General features: G+C 43.0%; 1 long non-coding RNA gene across 1 annotated transcript in view; it reads left to right on the plus strand.

The window, feature by feature from the left end:
- LOC106739270 (uncharacterized) overlaps positions 1 to 21771 on the plus strand; it is a 33025-nt gene extending 11254 nt beyond the window's left edge. The window contains exons 2-3 of the long non-coding RNA XR_001372500.2: positions 2497 to 2629; positions 15183 to 21771. This is a non-coding gene — a long non-coding RNA (uncharacterized LOC106739270). The remainder of the gene's footprint in view (positions 1 to 2496; positions 2630 to 15182) is intronic.
- Positions 21772 to 24133: the final 2362 nt, after the last annotated feature.

Below are 24133 nucleotides of genomic sequence, written 5' to 3' on the forward strand. Positions count from 1 at the left end.
ACCAGAGATGCAGTTGCACAGCATGATGCATCACCATGAGAGACACCTATGCTGTTTCTGCACAAGCTAGCTTTGGTACTGAAAGTGGTATAGTATAGTGTAGCACTTAGGCCAGGCTAATTACCTCTGGTGAGAAATGGGTGATATTAGACTAGGTGGGGTATCCTGCCAGTGCAGCTATCCTACTTATAGCTCCAGAATAGTCACTGGAACAGGAAAGCATGTTGTATCATGTGGTAGAAGCCTGTGCATGACTTTATTTAATGTGAGGAAGTGGTGTATGGAAACACAAACTACATGATCTTGACAAGATGGAGATCTAGGCCCACTGGCAAGGAAGACTACTAGATGGAAGGAGACCTCCATCTTGCTGCAGCCTTCTTCCATCTATACAGCCATTGAGATCCTGACTTCTTCTTTCACCTGATCCACTGTTGAGGACTTGGGGTTGGTCTGTATTTTGTCTGGAACCTCCCTTTATGCCTGTTTGCCATGGGTGGCCCCGCCAAAAGTGTCAGACTCCAGGCAACATAGCTCTGACTCGAGCCTCTCCACCACTACAAGGTCTCAGTCCATGGAGAGGGCACCGGCACTACTTCTTGCAGAGCTAACTTAGATTTATCTATGCAGCACAACATTATGCTTTGCAGACAGCCTTGAAGTCAAGACAGTTGTAAAAGGAGCAGTTGTTCCATGTGGTGAGTGAGTTGAAGGCAAGGCTGCAAATAGCGAAGGGTGTTTTTGTTTGTCTGATTGATAATTTGCTGATTATGAACTAAGCAAATTTGATATGGAAATGATTGAGTAGACCACAAATCTAGCACTCTACAGTGCCATAGCTGCACATTCAAACTGCTGAGACTAGAAATGCACTTAGAACTGATGACTAAAACATTAAAGAAATATATTAACAAGATTAGCAGAACATCCTCCATGTTTAGGTCACAGAATAATATTTTTACAGTATTGTAATAAAAAAAGGCTAGGTGGCTGAGTTCTAGCCTGCAGTTGCTGTGGAAAACACTGTGGGGTCTCACTATGAGCAGATTTTGCTATAAATAAGTTTTGTAAATAGTTTCATAAGAAGGACACCTGTATGTCTTCTTCACCCCAGGCGCTCTGAGACTGCTTCTTGATTAGTTCCCTATGATTTTGTTTAATATTATTGGGTGATGCTAGAATTCTGCAACTGTTTTGTTAAAAGTGTGGCTGACTGGGCCTAAGGAGAAAGAGTGAGGATCTCAAAGAACTACACAAAGGAAAATAGGGAGGACAGAATAGAGAGATAATAAGAGTACTAGGGAAGACAGGGGAAACTGGAGCAGGACAATAAAGTCTGTTTTGAAGCAGAGTCTGCAATGTTGTTTTGGACATCAGCCCCTTACTCTTTGAAAAAGAAAACACCCCCTTCCCAGGAGCCTATCAAAAGGAAGGAGCTCTCAGAGGTGGGGATGCTATGAATTGCTACTGAAGCCAAGGACTGATAAGAACTAAGGTCTCAAAGTTGGACACTTGCCTCTTGTAAAACCATGCCAGGGTTGGCTTCAGGGGGTCTTCTCAGGAGAGGGAAATTGAATAAGGATGCTTCTTGGGGAGTCCTGAGGCAAAGCGTGCCCCTTGCAAAACTGGCATTGATTCCATGAAATCTTTTTTTTTTTTTGCATTTTCTTATCAGCCTTTAATTGACGTATTTCATAGAATAACACAAAATTAGGGTAGGAAGAGACCTCAGGAGGTCATCTAATCCAACCTCCTGCTCAAAGAAGGACCACCCCCAACCAGATCATTCCAGACAATTTGATATATTTGATATACTCTGCATTTGATATAGAGTAGACCAAATTATTTCCTACTTTAATATGGAGTATATAATCAAAATTCTCTTTATTTATGAAGAATATTGAATGTTTAAATAATGTATATGTATATGGATAATATGAATAATATACCTCCATAAAGAAATGTCACTGTATCAATTAAAATAATAATTCTAGTTAAGTACAAACAACTGTCTTGTGTGATGAAAGTTGTAGAAGCAATTGCATTTTATGGATTAATAGAAGAAAAAGTATAGGACAAAATAATAAGGAAAACTCATCGTTCAAGGAAATCTTCATTCTCTGTTGTGTCCCTCTTACTGTATTTCATGGTACCCATGGACTTTATTATTTGCTATAATTTGAATGTTAACTTGTACTATTATTGTTCAAGCCTTTAGTAACACAGGGACAATGATATGGCAAACTTTTTAATGGCAAACTTTTCCAGATATTTTGTCGCGCTTCGTAAACAGTGTTTCTGTGTTGTTCCCTATCAATATATGCATAAAAGCATATATGTCAGTGCCCAGGTACAAAATCCCTGTGTACTTGATAACTGTGTAATAGCAACCTTTGATAGGAGCATTTGTCCTCAAACTATTGGAAGCAATAGCTTCTCCATACCCAAACTGCTGTCATTAACAATAAAAAATATCCTTTTCGATTTGTATTGTAGGTTACCAGAGGACTCTACTGCATCCTTTTGGATTCATATTCAACAGGTGGCCTCCATACAAGCCTGTTGGCGATTATGTATTGTACCTATGAATGAAATGAGAGATGTCTAGAAGCTTCAGCGACTTAAGAAGGTAGCATATCCATTACATTATACAAATTAATAATAATGCCAGATTCAGAGGTATGGCATTGGCCATCTTCTTCAAAGTGCTCCCATAAAACTGGAACAAGTGTTCCAAGGGATCCATTTTGAATTTGTTTTTCCATAGTGCCACCAGCAACAAAAACATTGGTATTCCAGCAGTGTTTAGGATGAAAACAAAATGAGAGACGTGTGTGCACACTTTAATAAACTAGCACAACACTAAGTCTCATAATTACCTAAATCATCATCATCATAAATCCCAGCTTTTCCTGATCAGCTACTAGTAGACACAATTTAAAAAATAGATTAACTGGGACATTCTTATGTACAGAGAAGAAACTATATATATTGAATATTCATTCTGAAGCCAATTCACTCTTCTTCCCATGGAGAGAATTTTTAGAAAAGGCAAAAAAAAAGGTATGTAGATGTATGTCATTTATACCAGAGTGGACCCTTAAATGTGAGAAGAACATAGTTTTAATTTTCCATTAACTGTTTCTGAGGGAACAGGCAGAGCTGACTTAAATATTTGAATTAACTCTGAAATTGTCAATTTCTTATGGAAGGAAATTAAGATGCTAACACATTTTCAACAATATGAAAATAACAGCTTTGGGTTGATTTATTCTAGATGTTATAGGTCTAAAACAATAGATTCCATTAATGTTAAATCAAAAATGGTATAATAAAATCAAGTCCATCATGAGACATAAGTGATTTACTGCCTTGGGGTATATGTGAGTTTAGTATTACAGATTCTTTAAAGGAAAAAAAAAAAGTTCAGAAGACTTATGGTGTGTTCGTCATAGGCTGTTTATGCTATTTGTTAACAGGATCAGTGCTGTAGGTGCTTAATTGCCTGAAGCAATTGCTTGTCTGTGAAATAAGGCGCTTTTAATATTTGCCTCTGCTTTTCCACCGCCTCAGAACAAACCTTGAATTCACCCTTGTCCCAATGAGAGAAAAACTGCTGTGAGCAACTTGAAGATAGGGACTGAACTGATTAACTGATTAGCATCCCAGAGCAGAAGGTTAGAAAGTGAATTTTCTATTATATAGAAATTGCCATTGGAAAGTAATCCTGTTTATTTAACTGCACTGTTATCTTCTCTGGAGGGATGCTTGACATAAGATAATGGAATTTACTCACTCTTTATTGTTTAAAACTACAATCATATCAAGAAAATAAGCATTTACTGTATCATTAAACCAAGGTAGAGAAGAGTAACTTGAAGAGTTCTTGGTTCCTGTAAACCCTTTTATCATTTCAATTAACACTGCCAAATGCTGTTTTATATTATAGGCATAAATGAGGTTTTACAGTCTTTCTAGGTGTGTTTATAGCCTAATTTATTTGAGTAATAGAGATTCGAAACAAGAATAAGTCTTTGCACAAAACTACAGAAACAGATATTAAAGGCCAAGGCATCAAAAGCCATGCTACAAATGACAATTCAATAGTGGTATATCTAAGAAAGGCTGCTGATATGCATTTGCAATTTGTTGTCTATATGGGTTATATTTATGTTAATTTTATTTATACTTATATTAAACTAATCATTTCTACATATGTATCTGAATGTTTTATAGTCTCTCCCTCTCATCCATTAACAAACAAATAATCCTCTTAGAAGTAACATGTCTGATTTTGTAGACAGTGTGACAGATGAGTAATATTGCAGCTAAGGGTATGAACAAGCATTTGTGGGACCCGATTAAGGTTTAGCTGCCTAAACCTAAACTAGAAATGGCACATACAGGGGTTTGCCACTGTCAAGAGCAGTGTGGGCAGCATCAGGTAAATAATTCAGGGGGAGGGGCTGGTAGGTCTATAGGGATGGCTGGCAGATCCGGGGGTCTGGCAGGTTGGTTGGTTTCCTAATCTGGGGAGTAGTTGTGGGGGAGGCAAAAAATAGCCCAGTCAGGGTTGGCAGCTAGGAACAGCACAGCTTCAGGACTGGGGCAGGTAGGTGGGCTTTCTTAGCCCCCGGACTGTGCTACGAGTGCATATAGGCATTCACTAGCCCAGAGGTTCCTGACTTTTGTGTGCCCAAGGGCACATTCAAATTTAAAAGAAAAAGCAGTGGATGTCAATATGACAGCATTTTTTGTTGGAATAATGATTTTTACTGATCGGGAAAATGCACACGGGTACCTGAAAAATCCTTGGGGGACACCATGGTGCCTGCAGGCACTGCGTTGGGAACTGCTGCACTAGACTGAGTAAACTCATTTTAGGTCAGGTTAACCCAGGTTGATCTGAAGTTAGTTCACCTCAGGAGAACTTCATATTAGGTGCACCATTTTTTTGGACAATTTAAGCCCTATGACCACCTGCCCATGGGAGCATTTAGATCGACCTAACCTTGGTTAGGTCGATCTAAATGTAACACTTGTATGTATTCAAAGACTCCTCCTCATACCACTGCATTAATATTTTTTTTTTCTGACTTTGATCAGGACTTAGTTTAGTTTTGTTCATAAGATGACTTGGTAGTCAGTAAAATCAACTTGAGTGCATGAAGGGTGCTTACAATACATTTATCCAAAGGGTGTAGAATCCATTCATTCCTTGGTCAGCTTTTATCCCTTCCAGTACTGTTCTTTGTTATTGGGGCCTAAAGAAAATAGTGACGGACTTTTCTGCTTTGTACTTCATGTGCGAGCAGTAGGGTGTTCTCCATATGGTCCCTTTAAAGATGTGATGATTTGGATTTGGGTTCAGTCTGAGGGAGAACACTGATTGATCTTAACATTTTGGTAAGACCTGCCTTAAGGCTAGGAATAAAAACAGCATTTCTCAAGTCGTGTGTTATTACTTTTCATTTGTTGCTTATTGATTAACTGTCAGAGATAAGATCTTAGTTTTTAAAATGAGACAGCTGCTGGTGGCCTTCTTTTTTCTTTAGCATATATAGAACAGGAGAGGAAAAGGTAAAACTAGACATCATTCAGCATGGAAGTGTTGGATGTCAAAATCCTTTGGCAGTACTGACCTTGTAAAAAATAGCATTGAAACATGCCTCCAAATAAAGTTCTTACTTCGGTACCAATTACCATTACTCTTGTGGAAAGAAAATAATGTTTACATTTTCCAATGTTTTCCAGCATTAAGTAAAATGCTTTCCATTGGTTTTATAATTTGTTTTCTGTTTTTTTTTTCCTTTATACTTTATAGGTATGACCCCTGAGCACATTTCTAAATAATGAATAATTTATTTTACTTAATACAAGGTGCCTAACCAGTAGCCTTATATTAATTCAGTGGTTTTCAACCTTTTTTTCATTTGTGGACCCCTAAAAAATTTTGAGTGGAGGTGCAGACCCCTTTGAATTGTAGGAGAGGGTATACACATACTTTTGATTGATCATAGTCATATTTCATTGAACCTTTAGACGTAGTCTGTGGACTCCCAGGGTTCTGGGGACCACAGGTTAAAAATCACTGGTCTTATTCAAGCTGATAATATTAAAACACTTTTCATACTACAAAGAAAGTCCTTCCCCACCTAGCCCAAGCCCTCAAATTAATGTAAAATGAATTAAAAGGCTCTGCAGTTATCACCAAAGGCCATCCTGTTTCAGCTTAGTTTGAAAGGGGTGAATGAGTACCCGACTCACCACAATGAAGAACAGCACATAATTTTATGAGTGCTACACTATGTATTAGGGCTGTGCAAAATTTCACCTGGCATTTCGTTTTGAAGCTCTTTCAATGCATTTTTAGCTCGAAACAGTGAAATTGAAACAAAACAAAAGCCTTTAAAACAGTTTTGAAACGAAACAAGGGAACTCCAAAAATTTTGTAAAATTTCAAAACATTTTGAGTTTTGAAGCCAGGCTTACTGGTTTCAGTGAGGGTCCCAGCTGGCAGCACCCTCCTCCTGTCATCCAGCAGGCATGTTGGGGGCTCCCTGCACCCCGAGGAGGGCTTCAGGGGCTGTGCCAGTCCTCCCCAGGGTGCGAGCGCCTGATCTGCCTGCCAGACGACAGACCAGTGCTGGGCACAGCCCACACACAGCCCTGGGAAGGTCAGAGCTGCTGCTGGCCCCAGGCAGCAGCACCCAGCTCCTGTTACCTGGAAGACAGATCGGGGGCATGCTGATCTGCCCTACACCTTACTGGAGCTGGCCAGGTGGGGGCTCAGGGAAGATCAGCTGGTGTGGGGATGCTCCCCCACCTGGGGATCTTGGTGGTGGGTCCCTGCCTGAGCTGATCTGCCCTGCCTGCTACCAGAGCTGGCCAGGTGGGGGCCTAGGGCAGATCACCTGATATGGGAACCCTCCCCTGCCCTGGTCCCTGCCCTGTCAGGAGCTGGGTGCTGCTGCCTGGAGCCAGTGGCAGCACCACTCTTCCCAGTGCTGGATGTGGGCTGCGCCCAGCACTGGTCTGTCATCTGGGTGCCTAGAGCCCCAGGACAGATTGGGTGCCCAGAGCCCTGGGAGGACTCCAGCAAAGCCCCCAAAGCCCTCCCAGGGATGCGGATGAGCCCCCAATCTGCCTGCCAGATGAGAGGAGTCAGGTGCTACCACTTGGAACCAGTGGCAGCAGCGATCTTCCCCTCACTGGTCCCAGGCAGCAGAACTCAGCTTCTCTCATCTGGCAGGCAGATCAGGGGCTCACACCCCTGGGAGGATTTGGGCACAGCCCTCCCAATCTATCTGCCTGCTGCATTTTACGTTTCCCCATAATAACTTATGGGCAAAACATTGAAACAGCAAAACAGTTTCAACGAAATGAAAGGGAACAATGCTTTCAAAATTAAATGAAACTCGAAACAAAACACTGTTCCATCAAATCATTGAAATGGAAGTCAAATCAGAACGATGCTGTTTTGCACAGCCCTACTATGTATCAGCTGTAATGTAGCTTCCTTAGAGGAATACTGGGCATGCACCAAAGAGACTCTCTCTCAGGTATGTTAACTGGCATCTGTCCAATACCACACTAAGGCAGCAACGTTCTTTCTGTTCTGGTGTGCAGAGTAGGAGAGTCACATTTATGGTAAGGTTATCTAAGAACATAAGAAGTGCCATACTGAGTCAGACCTATGGTCCATCTAGCCCAGTGTCCTGTTTCTGACAGTGGCAGAAAGGGATACTTTAGAGGGAAAATGCTGACCTAGATACATCTAGAAAAATCTATCCCCTGTCCATTTCTCTCCCTGACATTCACCATTATTGGTTAAGAGATGCCAGAGGAAACATCTTCAACTTTTCTGTTCAGCAGCTATTAATAGAGAATTGCGACTAATTAATAGACTATTATCTATGAATTTGCCTGCTCCCCTTTTGAACCTGGCCATGAATTCCACAAGTTAACTAAATGTTGCATAAAAAAGTGTTTTCTCTTGTTAGTATTAAACCTGTCTTGTACCAATTTCAGTGCTTGTCCCCTATTTCTAGTATTCTGGGAGCTTGGTGAATACCAGTTGCCTGTTCACTTTGTCCACACCCTTTATGATTTTAGACATCTCTATCATATCTCCACTCAGCCTTCTCCTTTCCACACTAAAGAGTTTTAGCTTTTTTAGTTTCTCCTGGTATGGCAAAGGGTCCATTTTAGTTGCCCTTGCCTGTACATTTTCCAATTCTATTCAATCCTTTTTAAAAATGTGTAGACCAGAAATTGACACTGCATTCAAGATATGGGTGTACCATGGATTTGTATAATGGGGTAATTATGTTCTCCATTTTGTTTTCAATTCCCTTCTTAATGATGCCCAACGTCTTCCATAAATATATAAACAAATACATTGTAAAATGAACATTAACAAGAATAAGGGATTAAAGAGGAGCTTGTTCTTTAGTGTTTGCAGGACTGGCACGTTAGTACAAGAAAAAATGTGCTTTTATTGGAGGAAAGTGCTGACCTTTCCAGTATATGAATTTCTATTGACAGCAAAAGTAACATCCAGGGGTTCAAATATCAATTAACAAATTAAAGCCTTTGTACAAGGAAACAGATTAAGTTTAATACAGTCCTCCAACAGTGTTAACATTCCTGAGGTGAACAGAACCCTAGTTCCCTTGGGTATGGTACAACAGTGGTCTGATATTTATCACTCATATTTTTGTTCAGTGTGGTGCTTGTGAGTCGGCTACTACACCACACCTGGCTGCACCATTTCACTCTTCTCTGGTAGGGAAGGCAGAGCAAGAGTGAGAAGAGGGAAGGGGGAAGTAGTTGCCAATGTCAGAGAGAGGGAAGGTGAGGTGGGAAGGAGAGAGTTTAGCTCCACTAAATAGTACCTGTCTAGAGGGAAAGAGAGAAAGATGGCGAGCAAACAGCCCCTGCCATAGGCAAAGGTAAAGGAAAAAAGCAGGGAGGGCTACAGAGAAGATCAGCATCACAGCCCAGGGCAGGGAATAGGATGTGCCAGGCTGAACTGCTTGCTGCTGATCCCCCTTGCCATGGACAGATCTCACTCTAGAGGACAGATCTTTCTGGTAAGTCATAGCCAAGGGCCACTGCCTTGGAGTACAAGGACTTACCGTCTGTAAGCATAACTCTGACTGGGCCATATTGCAGGTTCCCTTTCCCTTCTCTTGTTTAGTAGGAATTTTTTATCCATTATTCCTATACATATACTTTGTTTTAAATATGTTGCAGCTACTTATTCCCTGAAGTGTGCATGGGGCAGAAACAAGGTAAAGGCATATGTTGACTTAGTTACTCCTATACTACCTGTATTTTCAGCCCTGTTGGGGGATTATAATTCCCCATGGTAAATCAAAGCATATTCAGAAAAATCATACTTATGCTGGGTTGCAAAGCCATTTTGTAGCTGAAGATAGGAGGAGATCTATTCAATGTTCCTTTTTTCTCTAAGGTCCATGGTACAATTTTAGTAAGTTTGCAGTGCCCAAGGAATGCTTTATCTTTGTACACTTTTTTTTTTTACTAGGTTAGGGTTTTTCATATAATATTGGGTGAAAACCAGACACTTGTAGAAATTCCATTATTTCAACTGTTTTCTTGCTATGTTATGGAACATAAGCATGGAAAGAAAAAAGGGAGGGGGGGGAAATGGAATTAAAATATCACATTATTCAGGGCTTTTTGTTAGGGTAAAATCTAGAGATTTACTAAAACTTGTATTATTTGATTTTGAACTAAAAAAATCAAAACATTTATTTTTGAAAATATTGTAAGAAGTTGCTTTGAATATTATTTGAATGTTTTGTTTTATTTTTTTCAAAACCAAATATCCTCAAAACAAACACAATTTTCAAAACTCTTTAACTTCAATGAAAATTATACTTTTTAGAAAAAAAAATTGACAAAAAAATTCTAACCAGTTCTATTTTCATACTTCTAATGAAAAATAAATGGACCAAAGCTGCAAAAAAGATGATGGAGAAGAATTTGTTTTATTAATTTTTTTTCAGTTTACCCTCTGTGGATGAACCCTAAGCTCATGTCGATGAGATTCTGGAGTAACTGAAGCAATAAAATTTTTAAATACCTTCATATATGGCCCTAACAACACTGAAAGATGTGCAGCTCCCCAGTCTAACTCATGGTGCTTCACAGGAAGTGCCATTAGTTACACCAACCCTCTGGGCCCAACAAGCATTTGCTGTGGGTTAGGAGGGTTGGTGAACCAAACTCCAATTTGGAGTTGATCCAGCCAAGGAGTTGCAACTTTTCTCCCCTAGCCCAGCCCCCTTCTTCCCAGCTCCGATGCTATCTACACAATGGGAGGAGGGGAGAAGGCAGGCGAGGGAGCTCAGGCTTGGGTTTGCCCAGCCTGCACTGCAGTGGGGGCAGGTGGATTGGGACCCCCAGCCTCATGAGCCCTGACTCAAACCTCACCTGTAGCCCAGACTGAGCTCCCTCCCTTCTCCTCCCCTCTCATCATGCAGACAGCCCTGGGGTCAAGGCTGGGCTGCATCAGCCCAGCCACCCAATCAGACACTAGTTAATGAAGGCACTCCACCTTGGTGTGCCTTTATTTAAATCCTTGTATAATGAGGGTTAATTTGGATGGAATGAAAAGTCCATCCAGGAAGAGCACACACCAACTGCTGAAACTTCCTTAGCCTGACGAAGGGTTTTTGAACCCGAAAGCTTGCTCAATAACTTTTCTCCAACTATTTGGGTTGGTCTAATAAAAGATATCAAATTCACCCAAGGAACCTTGTCTGCCTATATCAATCTTAAATGCGTTTATCTTTGCAGAACGTATGTAAAGTAAGGAGTACTATTATTTTAGAAGTAGAGAACTGAGTTAGGGAAAGACTTCATTCACACAGGAAGTCTGTAGCAGAGAGAAGGGACTTGAAATCCAAAGTCCATGCACTGAGCTCATGAGAGGATACATTACGGAGTTATTGCTCAGGAAGATTTCACATGATCATCAGTGGGAGCTTTGATTAGGTAAGGATTGGTTTAATGATTTTTTAAAAGAATAGCAAGTCTATCCTCAACCTGTATAAGTCACAATTCCATTAAAATTAATGGAATTACGCTGATTTATACCAGGTAGAGCCAGACTTATAATTTATTTACATTTTTGAAAATGTACTGATATCTACCACTTTTTGCTTCTTCAGGGTCTGAAGCTCACTGATAATTCTTTTATCATTATAAAGGAGAATGCTAAATATCAATGAAGTGTGCAATTCATGTTTAACTACAAGACAGATTTTTATCTTCTTCCTTTCTGTACATGACTTTTGTTGTATAGATATAGATACAGATATACCTTCCTACCTGCCCTCACACATACACGCACAAGTAAATGTCCAGGTTTTGAGACTAGAACTGTGTGTCATCTTTTTCTGTTGATGAAGCCTTGCTCATATAAAATACACATACATTACACAAGCAACCAATGAATTTAGGTAATGAATCAAACCTTTAACAAGTTTTTTTTTTCTCCTTTGGCATAACAGTGTGATAATGGCTAGTTTTGCAGTTCTCAATATGAGACTTTAAAAAGTAGGCATAAAATACAGACTACAACAAAAGCTCTTCAATTCATATTCATTCTGTTGTAATTAAATTAACTCAGTAAATTACCAACAAAGAGCAAATATTTATAGAAGACTTGAAGCTCCCTGTGGTGTTATATGCACTGTAGAAACCCTAGTGTCATTTTTTTCTCCTCTTTTCATCAATAAGCAAATGCTATTATTGCAACATTGCTGTTCTTTTCTTCTCCAAGCCAGAAAATGGCATTCCAGGCTTCAACTTTGTGGATAAGAATGAGAACAAGTAGCCATGAAAATACTCCAAAGTAATATATTTTAAAGGTTAGATTTCATTACAAATCCAATATTTCAGCTTTGTTAATTTACACCATTTTTCAATATATCTGAGGTAAGATTCATGACAGTATATTCAGTAACAGAAGTCATTCAACATGGCAGCAGAGAAATTATTTTATTGTACTGTAAAAAGGAACTGCTATAACTCCAATCTATTCATACAACTACAATTAGATAGAAATAGATACTGTCGCTGATTATATATGTTGAAGCTATATGAAGACAAAGTATAACACATGTGTGTAAAGCAGCAGAGGGCAACTATTATTTTGAGGGAAAAAGGGACATCCCAAGCAATGCTCTTATACTCATCCCTATGTATTTGTCCAAGTTTCCACTTATAGGCTTTTTCTATGACGTAGTTTACTGAAGAGTTCCCTGCTAAGCCAAGCCGGTCTTCTGCCATACTTGCTAGTCTTCTTTCACATTGGGATGTTTGTTCCTGCACTCTCAGTAAGGCTTCTTTAATGTACAGCCAGCTCTCCTGGACTCCTCTCCTCCTCAGTCTGGCTTCCCAGGTGATCCTGCCCATGAGTTCTGTGAGTGAGTCAAAGTCCGCTTTTCTGAAGTCCAGGGTCCTTACTCTGCTGCTCTCCATCCTTCATTTCCTTGGGATCCTAAACTCAATCATCTCATGGTGACTGCTGCCTAAGTTGCCATCCAGTACTACATTCACCACCAATTCTTCCCTGTTTGTGAGCAGCAGGTCCAGAAGAGCATGGCCCCTAGTTGGCCACTGCAGCACTTGCACCAGGAAGTTGTCCCCAACACTCTCCAAAAGCTTCCTCAATTGCCTGTGTACTGCTGTACTACTCTCCTAGCAGTGTCAGGGTGATTGAAGACTCCCATGAGAACCAGAGCTTGTGATTGGGAAACATCTGCTAACTGAAGAAATCCTCATCCACTCCTTCCCCCTGGTATGGTGGTCCATAACAGACACCCCACCACAACATCCTTGTTGCTCTCACCTAACCCACAGACTTAACAGGCCTCTCTACAGTTTCATACTGGAGCTCTGGGCAATCACATGGATCTTTTATATAAAGTGCAACTCCTCCTCCTCCTTTTCCTTGCCTGTCCTTCCTGAACAGTTTGTACCCATCCATGGCAGGGCTCCAGTCATATGAGCTATCCCATCACAACTCGGTTATTCTGATCACGTCACAGTTCCATGACTGTGCAAGGACTTCCAACTCTTCCTGCTTGCTTCCCAGGCTCCATGCATTCATTTACAGGCACCTGAACTAACTAGTCAATTGCCCTGATTTCTCAGGAATTATGACAATACCCTTGTTCCCCCTTCCTGCTTGGTCTTCCTCCAGGTCTCTTGCTTCCCCACATACCTCATGGCCTTGGTCTCCATCTCCCAGTGAACCTAATTTAAAGGCCTCCTCACTGGGTTAGCAAGCCTGTCTGCAAAGATGCTCTTCCATCTCATTAGGTGGATCCCACCTCTTCCCAGCAATCCTTCATCTTGGAAGAAAATCCCATGGTTGAAGAAGCCAAATCCCTGCTGATGACACCACCTGTGCAGCCAGGTATTGATCTGCAGGATGTACCCATCCCTGCCCGGGCCCTTTCCCTTGACCAGAAGGATCAAAGAGAACGTGACCTGGGCTCCAGACCCCTTCATCCTTGCACCCAGATCCCTGTAGTCACCTTTTATCTCCTCAGGGTCTCCCCTAGAAGTATCATTGGTGTCCACATGGATGAGCAGCATAGTATAATAGTTGGAGGGCCGGGTGCATCTCAGTAATCCTTCTGTGATATCTCAGATACAGGTTCCAGGCAAGCAGCAGACTTCCCATGACAATAGGTCAGGTCAGCAGATGGATACCTCCATGTCCCTCAGAAGGGAATCTCCAACCACCACCACCCATCGCTTCTTCTTGATGACAATTGTCTCAGTCCTTCACACCTTGGTGCAGCCTGGCCTGTCCTCCTCCACCAATGGAACATGCTCCTCCCTTTCTGTGGCCAGGGCTGCATATCTGTACTCTAGATGAACTGCTGCAGATGGAAGTGAAGATTTTTGTTTGCTGCCAGAAGTCACAAGCTTCCAGCTTCCACCCTCCTGGCAGTCCATGTTCTCTCTCTTTTCTAGTGCTGCCTCTGGCAGTTCTTGCTTCACAGTCCCAGAGGTCTCCTCCAGCATCAAAGACTTCAACTTGGGTGGAATAGCTGTGGGAAGTGGCCAGACAGTAATGGAGCAGAAACAAAATTAGGCAGTTTAAAGATAATTCTGCCCTGGAGTGACATCACTTTGAGCTGAGTAATAAGCATTTTAAGGTGTCCATGTGCAGCCAGTTAAGAGTTCCAGAAACCTCCTAAACTTACCATGTAATAAGACCCTTAGGAAAGATCCTATTTTATTGGATTTATTTTTGTGCTTGGTTAGAAACAAGCCAGGAATGACTTTCTAAAGTATCATGGCCCTTTTTGATTCATCTCTTACTCCGTTAAGGATCCGCATTAACAGCCTGATCCAAAGCCTACTGAATCAATGGAAAGCTTTCCATTAACTTTAATAGCCTAAAGGTTAAAGAGAGGAAAATATCCTGATTTTATGTCTAGGTTTGTCTTTGAAGATCCCCTGCCAGTGAATGAAAGTTGAACAATATGTTTCACCAGCCAGGCAATCTTTCTTTCCTCATCTAGTCAAAACAAGGAGAATGAGACAGGAGGAAGTTGTGATCAAGATAATTAAGACAGGAGACAAAGGCAAGGAAAAAGAGTTGTCTAGGGAACAAAGAAAGGAAGATATCAGGCACAGATAATGCTGTTCCTTTACTGAATCTCCTATGTCACTCAGCTGAATAAACTGCTCCTATAGTCTGATTGTGTGCAGTAAGTTATCAACATGTTGTAGTTCTTTCAAGTGGATTTAAGTTACTGTTGTAAGATGCCCCCATACATTCACCATACATCTGACTTCTCCTGTCTCCCTGAACCTGGCCTAAAAAAAGTTGAAATGCCTGGTGATATTTTATTGTATCTGTTGTAACTTGTTACTATAAAGACCATTAGTCTCACATTTTGAAGCATCAGAGAGCTTGGAAAATGACTAACTGGACTTGTGAATAGTATAAAACTATTTTTATTATTTACTTGATAAAGTATTTGTAAGGCAAATAGAATGGAATATTTATTTTATTCCCCACAGGCATCATCCACTATGGTGTTGCACTACAAATCTGTACCCATTACTACTTGCAGCCTTGTATAAACTCCATTGCACTAACATTGAAATTATTCTCATAGAGGAGGTGAAACCCACGCTGTGAATCAGAGTTGGAACACCAATAAGTAATTCCACCACCTCCAGATGCAAGATCAAGGGCATTCCAGCTGACACTGCAATTTTTCTGCATATCTGCTCCTGCCAGTTACTGGAATCAACGTAAGGCAAAGCTTGGATGGGGATTTCCCATTCTGCTAAACAAAATACTCTGTATAGCACTATTCATTAGAAATATATATTTATGTTCATGCTTTTCCCTTCATGGTATAACAACAGCAACATATAATCAATTGAGTTTCTTCACAGTTCTTGCAAAGTCAGACTCAGCCCATGGTTACTTCTAGAAACACATTTGTTTTATAAGTAGATTACAATAAATCTCCCCTCTCCCAGATTGACAAATTATGTATTGGCAATAGTGTTTCAGATCAATTTCAATGCCCTCAACCTTTTTTTAAGCTTTCTGTTATTTTTTAGATTTAGGGGAAACATACCCGCTTGGATTTACCATAAAACTATCCCATTTTTTCCCTGCATGCATAGAAAAAAGAATGCATAATATTTTATATTCACATATTTTTAGAAGGTAAATTTGCAAAATATACCTTATATAATAAATAGGAGTAAGGAACATAGGATGATAGAAAATAGGGGCTGGAAGGGACCTCATGGGGTCCTCTAGTCCAGCCCCCTGCTCAGGGCAGGATCATCTTTGACTAAACCTTCCCCACCAAGCGTATATCCAATCTGTTCTTCAAAATTGCCAAGGATGGAGATTCCATAATTTCTCTAGGCATCCTGTTTCAAGGCTTGAGCACCCTCATAGTCAGGAAGCTAATCCTAATCTTCAACCTAAATTTCCTCTGCTGCATTTTAAGGACATTGCACATAGTCCTGTCCCCTGTGGCCACAGAGAATAGTCTATTTCCATCCTTTTTGTAGGAATTCCTTTAACCTAGGTGAGGTGATTAGTGGAGTAGGAGGGGGAGAACACCTTTCAGGTATTTGATTACTGTAATCAACCCCTCCCCCTCAGTTTTGTCTTCTGCAGACTAAATAACCCTAGGTCTTTCAGGCTTTTCTCATAAGTCATGCTTCTCAGGCCCCTAATTTTTTTGTTGCTGTACACTGCATTTTGTTCAATCTGTCTGCATCCTTTCTGAACTGTGATACCCAAAACTGCATACAGTACTTCAGTTGAGACCTCAGAAGTGCTGAATAGAGCAGAAGAATCATTTCCCTTGATTTGCAAATGACACTCCTACCAATACAGACTAGTACGCTGCTGGGTCAGAAGGTAGTGAATCTCAGAATTTTATAAATGGGGAATTAGCATATTGTTTTCCACTCAAAGAGGAGGCCCTACTGTTTTGGTTTTTTTTCTATGTTTATGTTTCATTATGTTTACATTTATTTTCTGTATGTTTTATTCATTAACCACATGAAATACAACATCAAACATGTCATTTACGTATCAAACATGTCATTTACCTATCCTGTTTTGCTAAATAATATCATTAGTAGATAAGAAATAGGAATAAAAATGCTACAGTTCCCTTATAAATTAACATATTATGTTTATTTATACTTAGTGTAAGAGTGGTTTAAACTTGATCTTAGTCCAAGGAGGAACTTCTTTCAATCACATTTCTTGATCTCCCAATTGTGGGGAGAGAAGGTGGATTGACAAAAACGTACGAGGAAGTTTATTTTTAAAGATTTAGGCTTCTAGGGTGCCTGTACAAGAGCTCTGCTGCGAAATGGGGGGTGGTGTTTTAATTAGAGAAGCTCTCAGAAGCTGCTCTAATTCAAATGCCCACAGTGTCTTGTGTATTCAGCATTCCACATTTCAAAATGGTGGTGGGGCACTTCAAATAAAGCTTGTTCAATGAGCTTTAGTTAAAGCACCCCCACTGCCACTTTGAAACACAGGACACAATACAGGAGATGCTGCAGCGCATTGGAGCATTCTGATTTGAACACATCAGAGAGGACTTGATTAGTCAAGTCTCCTTCAATGTGTTTGAATTGGAACACATCAGAACATGTGTAAAAGTGCTGCTAGAGACTATGTTGCCAACCAGGACTGCTCCTAGGCCTACCCTCTAGCCCAGACTAACTGACCTGACCATCCACAGTAGTTTTCCACCCTGTCCCTAAAACAGTCCAGCCTGTCTCCAAACGGTTTCTTGAACCTCAAAATTCAAAGTTGAGTTTCTACATGGAGTCCCATTCTCCCCTCCTCCCCCCCACCTACCACACTAAGAATCAGGAGATCCTTAAGCTAAAGGAACCCCTACATTTTTCCTCCCTAGATACACTTTTTGGATCCTGGGCCTAAGAGGGAAAGAAAAAATGTTTTCGATTTATTTTACATCATTGGACATTGGCCACTGGCTGGAGCTAGAGTAGGATTTTGGCTAAGATATTTTGTTGCTCCTTATGGTACTAAGAACATCTCGGATATCTAACTCATGGGTCTGGTACTTATTGCCAGGTCAGGAAGGAATGTTAACCCCAAGGCAGTGTGTCATGAACAGAGGAGGAGTTTTCCCTTTCTAGTTTGGGACATGGTCTTCTTCATGGAATATGTCAGCACATTTTTACCTATCTGTTTTTCTGCCCTTGTAGTGGCAGAGCACTAGCAATGGTACATATCTCCTGTTCTGTAATGGTGTCATGTTGTGGGACATTTTATAGGACCTTTACTGGCTATGCTGTGTATCAGTAGTCAGAAGAGATATTCTTGTGGACCTTTTTGGATAGATGTTTTCCTGTAAATGAGGGCGGCAGGAGTCAGTAATCCAGGATCTCACTTTCATTCCTCTGTTCTTATAGTCCTGAAGACTGAGGATATAGGAAATCTGCTAGCACCTACCTTCAGACTATTTGCTACCCTACTTTCTGTCTCTACTGCCCATAATCAGAGCAGGGAAGATAGGGGGGACAAATAGTGGTATGACTAGGTCCTAGAAGGTTGTAAAGTATATAAATGAAGACTGGATCAGGCCCACAAACCAGTCCCATATACCAGAGCCAGTGCACTGCATGCAGCAAACACCAGACCAGCTTCTTGTGCCACTTGCAATGCATGTGGCTTAGGCTGGTGAATGCTGCATGCAGTATGTGGGGTTGGTCAGAGACCTACAGGCCAGATCATAAGGCTTCAGAGGCCAGATTCAGCCCATGGGCCTCATCTTTGACACCCTAGTATAAACAGAATATTGATATAAAATAAAACTTGCATTCTATGTTAAAAGTGAACTTTAAAGAAGCAAACCTAAAAGCAAGCTTTAAAGAAGCCTTATTGATAGTGCAGGAGCTCACCACCCCAATGCGCAGGAAGATTTTCAAGTATGGCAGAAGACCAGCTTGCTGTAGCAGGGAACTCTTTAGTAAACTAAATTTAAAAAAAGGAAGCTTATAAGAAGTGGAAACTTGTACAAATACCTGGGGAAGAACAGAAGAGCATTGCTCGGGGATGCAGGGATGAAGTCAAGAAGACCAAAGTGCAATTGGAGCTGCAGCTATCAAAGGATGTGAAGGGTAACATGAAGGGTGTCTACAAGTATGTTGGTAGCAAGAGGAGGATCAGGGAAAGTGTGGGTCTGGGATACTGGAGGAATACAATGATAGAAAATTAGTGTTGGAAGGGACCTCAGGAGGCCATCTAGTCAGTAAGGACTGAACGGGGGAGGCAACCTTGTTTCAGGGTGATGCCTGACCAACTCGATTGCCTTCTGTGATGATATGGCATCAAGCTGAGGGGAGGGGGAGATACACTGGAGGGTAGGGCTAGGATTCCAAGTAACCTAGATGAATTGGAAGATTGGACAAAAATAAATCTCATGAGGTTCAACAAGGATAAGTTCAAAGTCCTATACTTAGGATGAAACAACCCCATGCATCAGTACAGGCTGTGGGCTGCCTGGCTGGGCAGCAGCTCTGCAGAAAAGGACCTTGGGGGTTACAGTGAACAATAAGTTGAATATGAGCCAATAGTGTGCCCTTGTTACAAAGAATGCTAATGGCATACTGGTCTGCATTGGTAGGTGTGTTGCCAACAGGTCAAGGAAAGTGATTATTCCCCTCTATTCAGCAGTGGTGAGGCCACATCTGGAGTACTGTGTTCAGTTCCCCCCCTCCCCCCCCAAGAAAGGATGTGGACAAATTGGAGAGTCCAGTGGAGGGCAACAAAAATGGTGAGGGAGCTGCGGGACAAGACATACAAGGAAAGACTGAGGCAACTGTGCTTTTTTAGTCTAGAGAAGAGGAGACTGAGATGGGATTTAATAGCAGCCTTCAACTACCTGAAGGGGGTTCAAAAGACAATGGAGCTAGACTGTTCTCAGTGGTGGTAGATGACAGAACAAGAAGCAATTGTCTCAAGTTGCAGCAAGGGAAGCTTAAGTTAGATATTAGTAAGAATTTTCTTACTAGGAGGGTAGTAACACACTGGAACAGGTTACCTAGAGAGGTGGTGGCAGCTCCATCCTTGGAGGTCTTTAAGACCTAGCTACCCAAACCTTTGGCTGGGATTGATATAGTTGTGCATGATCCTGCTTTGAGCACAGAGTTGGACTAGATAGCCTCCTGAGGTACCTTCCAACCCTAATTTTCTATGATTGTATTTCTCCAGTATCCCAGAATTCAGTGGCCTCTCCTGACACATGGCAAATGGGGATGCATTGTGCTGGGCCCTGCTGCACCCCAACATCACCCCTCAGAGAACGTGGGCATAGCAAGTGCCACAGGCCCAGAGGCACCCAGCAGCTGTAGTGTCGCCACCACGACCTGGACCAGCTGTTTTCCTGCCAGTGGCTGTGTTTGTGTGTGTGTGGGGGGGGGGGGGGCACCACCTATGCTCCTGAGAAAAAAGGATAAGGCCCCTCAGAGCTCAGAGTGAACAAGGCCTCCAGGCTTAAGCCTTGATAGTCCTGCTGTCAGCATAAAGCTGCTGCAGCTTGACCAGACCACAAAATCCCATGGAAGCAGCTTGCTATCATAATGCTGCAGCTGCTCTGTGCTGAGAACAGGTCTGCCAGGGCTTAAACCCAACAGCCCCACTCTCAGTGTGGAGCTGCTGTGGCATTTTCAGTAAGATCAGAGAGCCCTGTGACTTTCTGGGTTTACTTCAACTGACATAGTGGTGGGCCTGCTCTCTGCTGGGTGGAAGCAGAGAGCTGATAATGATCCTAGTCCTGCCCCTGTGTAGAAAAAAATTGCATGGGTGTGGCAAGGCTCAGTGCAAGCCAGAAAGCTGAAGTGGCTTTCTGTAGGAGCAACCGAAAAAATACATCTACATATCAATTAATCTCAGTGTCACTAAAGAAAACAAAATAACTAAAATATCCACTGTAAATATATCCTGGTGCTAACTGACTTACTGTCCCCAGTAGCCTTTGATCCTCACTACTTCACATTGCATTTTTATATATTTCTAACAGTGCATTTTCATGTTTCATCTGTCTCATCTTTACCATGGCATTTTGTATTTTATATTTTATACTTTTAAACTCTGAAGGAGTGTACTCCCTATAGAATGAATTTATACCCTGGAGCATTGTTAAAACTGCATTGAAATTGTAATTGTAAAGTGATAAAATCTGTTGAGTGAATGCGAGTGAATGATGATCATCAGTAGACAATAGCCTAGCCAAAGGAACTCCATTTTAAGCTAATCAAGCTAAAGAACTGATTTCTGGAACTAAGCACTCACCCTATGGACTATTCCTGTAATCCATGACAATACAGCCATTAAGTCAATAAGTCAAGGGTGGACTCCCGAAATTTCAGGTACCAGCAGGCAGAGACCCCTGTGACTAGCAGCTGTCAGGTACTACTCAAGACCCACGTGGGACAGCGACCTCTGGATTGGAAGCCAAGATGATGCTGGGGAAATCGCACAATTCTCAGTGGCACCCTCTCATCCAGCACCTGACCTACTGAGACTGAAGGACAAGCAGGCAACCCCCTTCTGAAGAAGCCATCACCTTGAAGGAAGCTATCCATCAACAGCAGACTCTAGGGCCTCGGCTAGGTAGATATACTGACACCAGTGCTCTCACAATCACTACAGCAGCCACTACACACTATACTACATGGGTTTGAATGAATGCGTGTGTGTGTGTGTGTGCGCGTGCGCGCGCATGCACGCGTGCGTGCATGCGCTAAGGTGACCAGTACCACCCATAACTCAAAGTTTGCATTTATTTTATTGGTAAGTTCACATCCTGGCCAATAAACTAGAATTTATTATGATCCCATGAGTTGGTCCTTTGTAGCCAACACCTGCTCACCAAGCCTCTAGTGGCAAGTTGCAGCTGTGCCAGTGAAGTACAGTCAGAGCAGGGTTTTTGCTTTAACCTGCGACTCCTCCACTAAGTTGAACAACACTAAGCTTGTTAACATTTATTCAGCTTACAGTGAAACGTCTAAAAAGGCCCCGAGTACACAGGGAAATTGTAACAGTTGATGGTGGGAGGGCACAGTTTAAAGGCTGTGGTATTATGCAGTGAACTTCAGGGCAGGTACTCAAAAGACAACAGAGCTTTGATTTCTAGAGCTACTTTTGATGTCATGTTTTGAAATAAAACAGTGGTTTGTTAATCTTTTTTTTTTAGTTGTGGAATCCTAAAAAAAAAAAAAAAAAAAAAAAAAAAAAAAAAAAATGGAGAATGGTGGCATGGACCACCCTTAGATATCTCTCCCCCTCTCCCTCCCTCTCCCCCCCTCCCCCTCCCTCGTGTCAGAATGAGGTGCTACTACCCAGTCATGCTCTGCTGCTGGTGCTCAGTCAGCCTCTGGGCATGGAGCCACCTAGGACACACTTTCCTCTGCCACTTCAGGGGGCTCTGATATGACTGGCAGCTCCTCAGCCTGTGGGGCTTCTCCCTGCAGGACCTGCAAGTGCTGCCAGATTTCTACCAGGACCTCCTCCAGGCCTGGAGGCTGGTCTCCACCTCCAGGTCGCCCATGATGCTCACCCAGGGTGCCGACCTGCTTGTCGAACCCCTCCTCTGGAACCCCCAGCTGGAGGTGCTGATGGCAGAGGTGCATCAGTTGTGGCAGAGGTTGATCTTGGCTGGTGTCACCCATACCGGAGACCTCCAGGACTATGATAGGCAGGAGTGGGTGGACCCCGCTGTGCTGGCTAAGTGCATGGGTCTACCCATGTGTCACAGAGCACGGAGGTGCTCTGCTCCTAGAGAAGGGAAACTGCCAGGGAAAGAGCCCTAGCAGAGAATAAGGAGCTCAGCTGTGGGTTGCCAGGGCAACCAGGATGTCAGCTGACTGAAAGGGGCAGGGCCTGTCTCCTATATAAAGCACAGACAGGAGGCCAGAGGCAGTTCCCTGCCAGTGGCCAGAGAGACAGGAGCTTCCTAAGCCAGGATGTGGGAAGAAGCCTGACCACAGGTACAGCTCATGGCAGCTCTAAGATGCTTGAGCAATGTTGTTAGTCAGGCGGCTTGTTTAAGTTATAGCCAAGAGGTTTCTGTTTCATTTTGTTGTTACACCGGTGGTTTGGGTGAGGCTATTAGGGGTTGGAGGAGGCCTCATAGGGAACCCAGTAGCATGGGGACCCCAGTGCCAGTACGGGTGCAGCGTACGGGATACATAGACCCCAGCCCCAGAGAGGAGCATTTGAGAAGCCCCAGTGCAGGCGTGGTGAGCCCCAGAGAGGGGGCACTATTCAGAAGCCCCAGTGCGGGTGTGGTGAGCCCCAGAGAGGGGGCACTATTGAGAAGCCCTAGGGCGAGCGTGGTGAGCCCCAGAGGAGGGGGCAACACTTGAGAAGGCCCAAAGAGGGGGGCAGCATTATGGAGAGGGCCCCAGAGAGGGTCAGCTTTACTGAGGGGTCTTAGAAAGGGGGACAGCCTTACCGAGGAGCCCAGTGCGGGCACGGGGAGCCCCAAAGAGGGGGCAGCATTGCTGAAAGCCCCAGAGAAGGCGTAGTGACTGAAGTCCCAGTGTGGATGCGGAGGCCCCAGAGAGGGGGCAGCACAGTTGATCACTGGAAGGAAGGCCCGGAGAGGATAAAGAGGGAACCAATTGTGATAAAGCTGAGACAACACCTATTCCATCGGTGAGGTGTGGACTGCGGTGTAGGGGAGGAAACGGAGCTGCAGATAGCGCCCCCTGGCAGCAGGGTAGTACAAGGGCAGCCTCCCACTAATTAACATTAATTAATTAACAGCAAGGCATGGCAGACGAGAAGGTGGGTGGTTGCCCCAGGAGCAGGTGTGCGGGCCACATTTTAGCCCGGCCCCGAGCGGCCACCTGTTATACCATGACACATGCAACCTGCCATCTGGTCCAGGAGGAGAAATCTGCCCCATCTCCCGAAACACTTGCCTTCATTGACCAGGTCCTGCACAGTGGTGGTCCATGCCCCCCCCCCCATGTCCTCCAGCCCAGCACTCCCTGCTCCACCACCTGAGATGGCTGGAGGACACCAAATTGATATGCTTTTCCACTGTCCATTGCTGCCATCTCTACATGCTTGTGCAGTGCATGATCCATCATGCCACCCGCACATCCCGCCCAGACACCAAATGGTGGGACCTGCTTAGTGAGGACATAGCTGGGGCACCTCAGTGGTTGAGCCTATACTCCACCCTCATCCCATTAGCCACTGGGGACCTCAGCTGGTAGCTCCTCCATAGAGCCATTGCAATAAGTGTGTATGTGGCGAGCTTCACAGATACCCTGGTCTCCTTCTGTGGGCAGAGGGAGACCCAGTCACACATGAGCCTTGAGTGCACCAGGCTGCAGCCCCTTCACCTACAGAACCTCTTTCTGAGGTCCTGGTTGAACTTAACCCCCCACCTTTTTATTTTTGGGCACCCCATCTGTGGCCCCACCAAGTCTCAGGACCTCAGGACCAAGTCTCAGGTCAGCCTCCTCCTGGCCCTGGCCAAATGGGCACTGTACATGACCAGGAAGGAGGCGCTGTCCAGGAAGGTGCCCG

This window comes from Alligator mississippiensis, chromosome 2, assembly GCF_030867095.1.
Source record: "Alligator mississippiensis isolate rAllMis1 chromosome 2, rAllMis1, whole genome shotgun sequence".
Classification (NCBI taxonomy): Eukaryota; Metazoa; Chordata; order Crocodylia; family Alligatoridae; genus Alligator; species Alligator mississippiensis.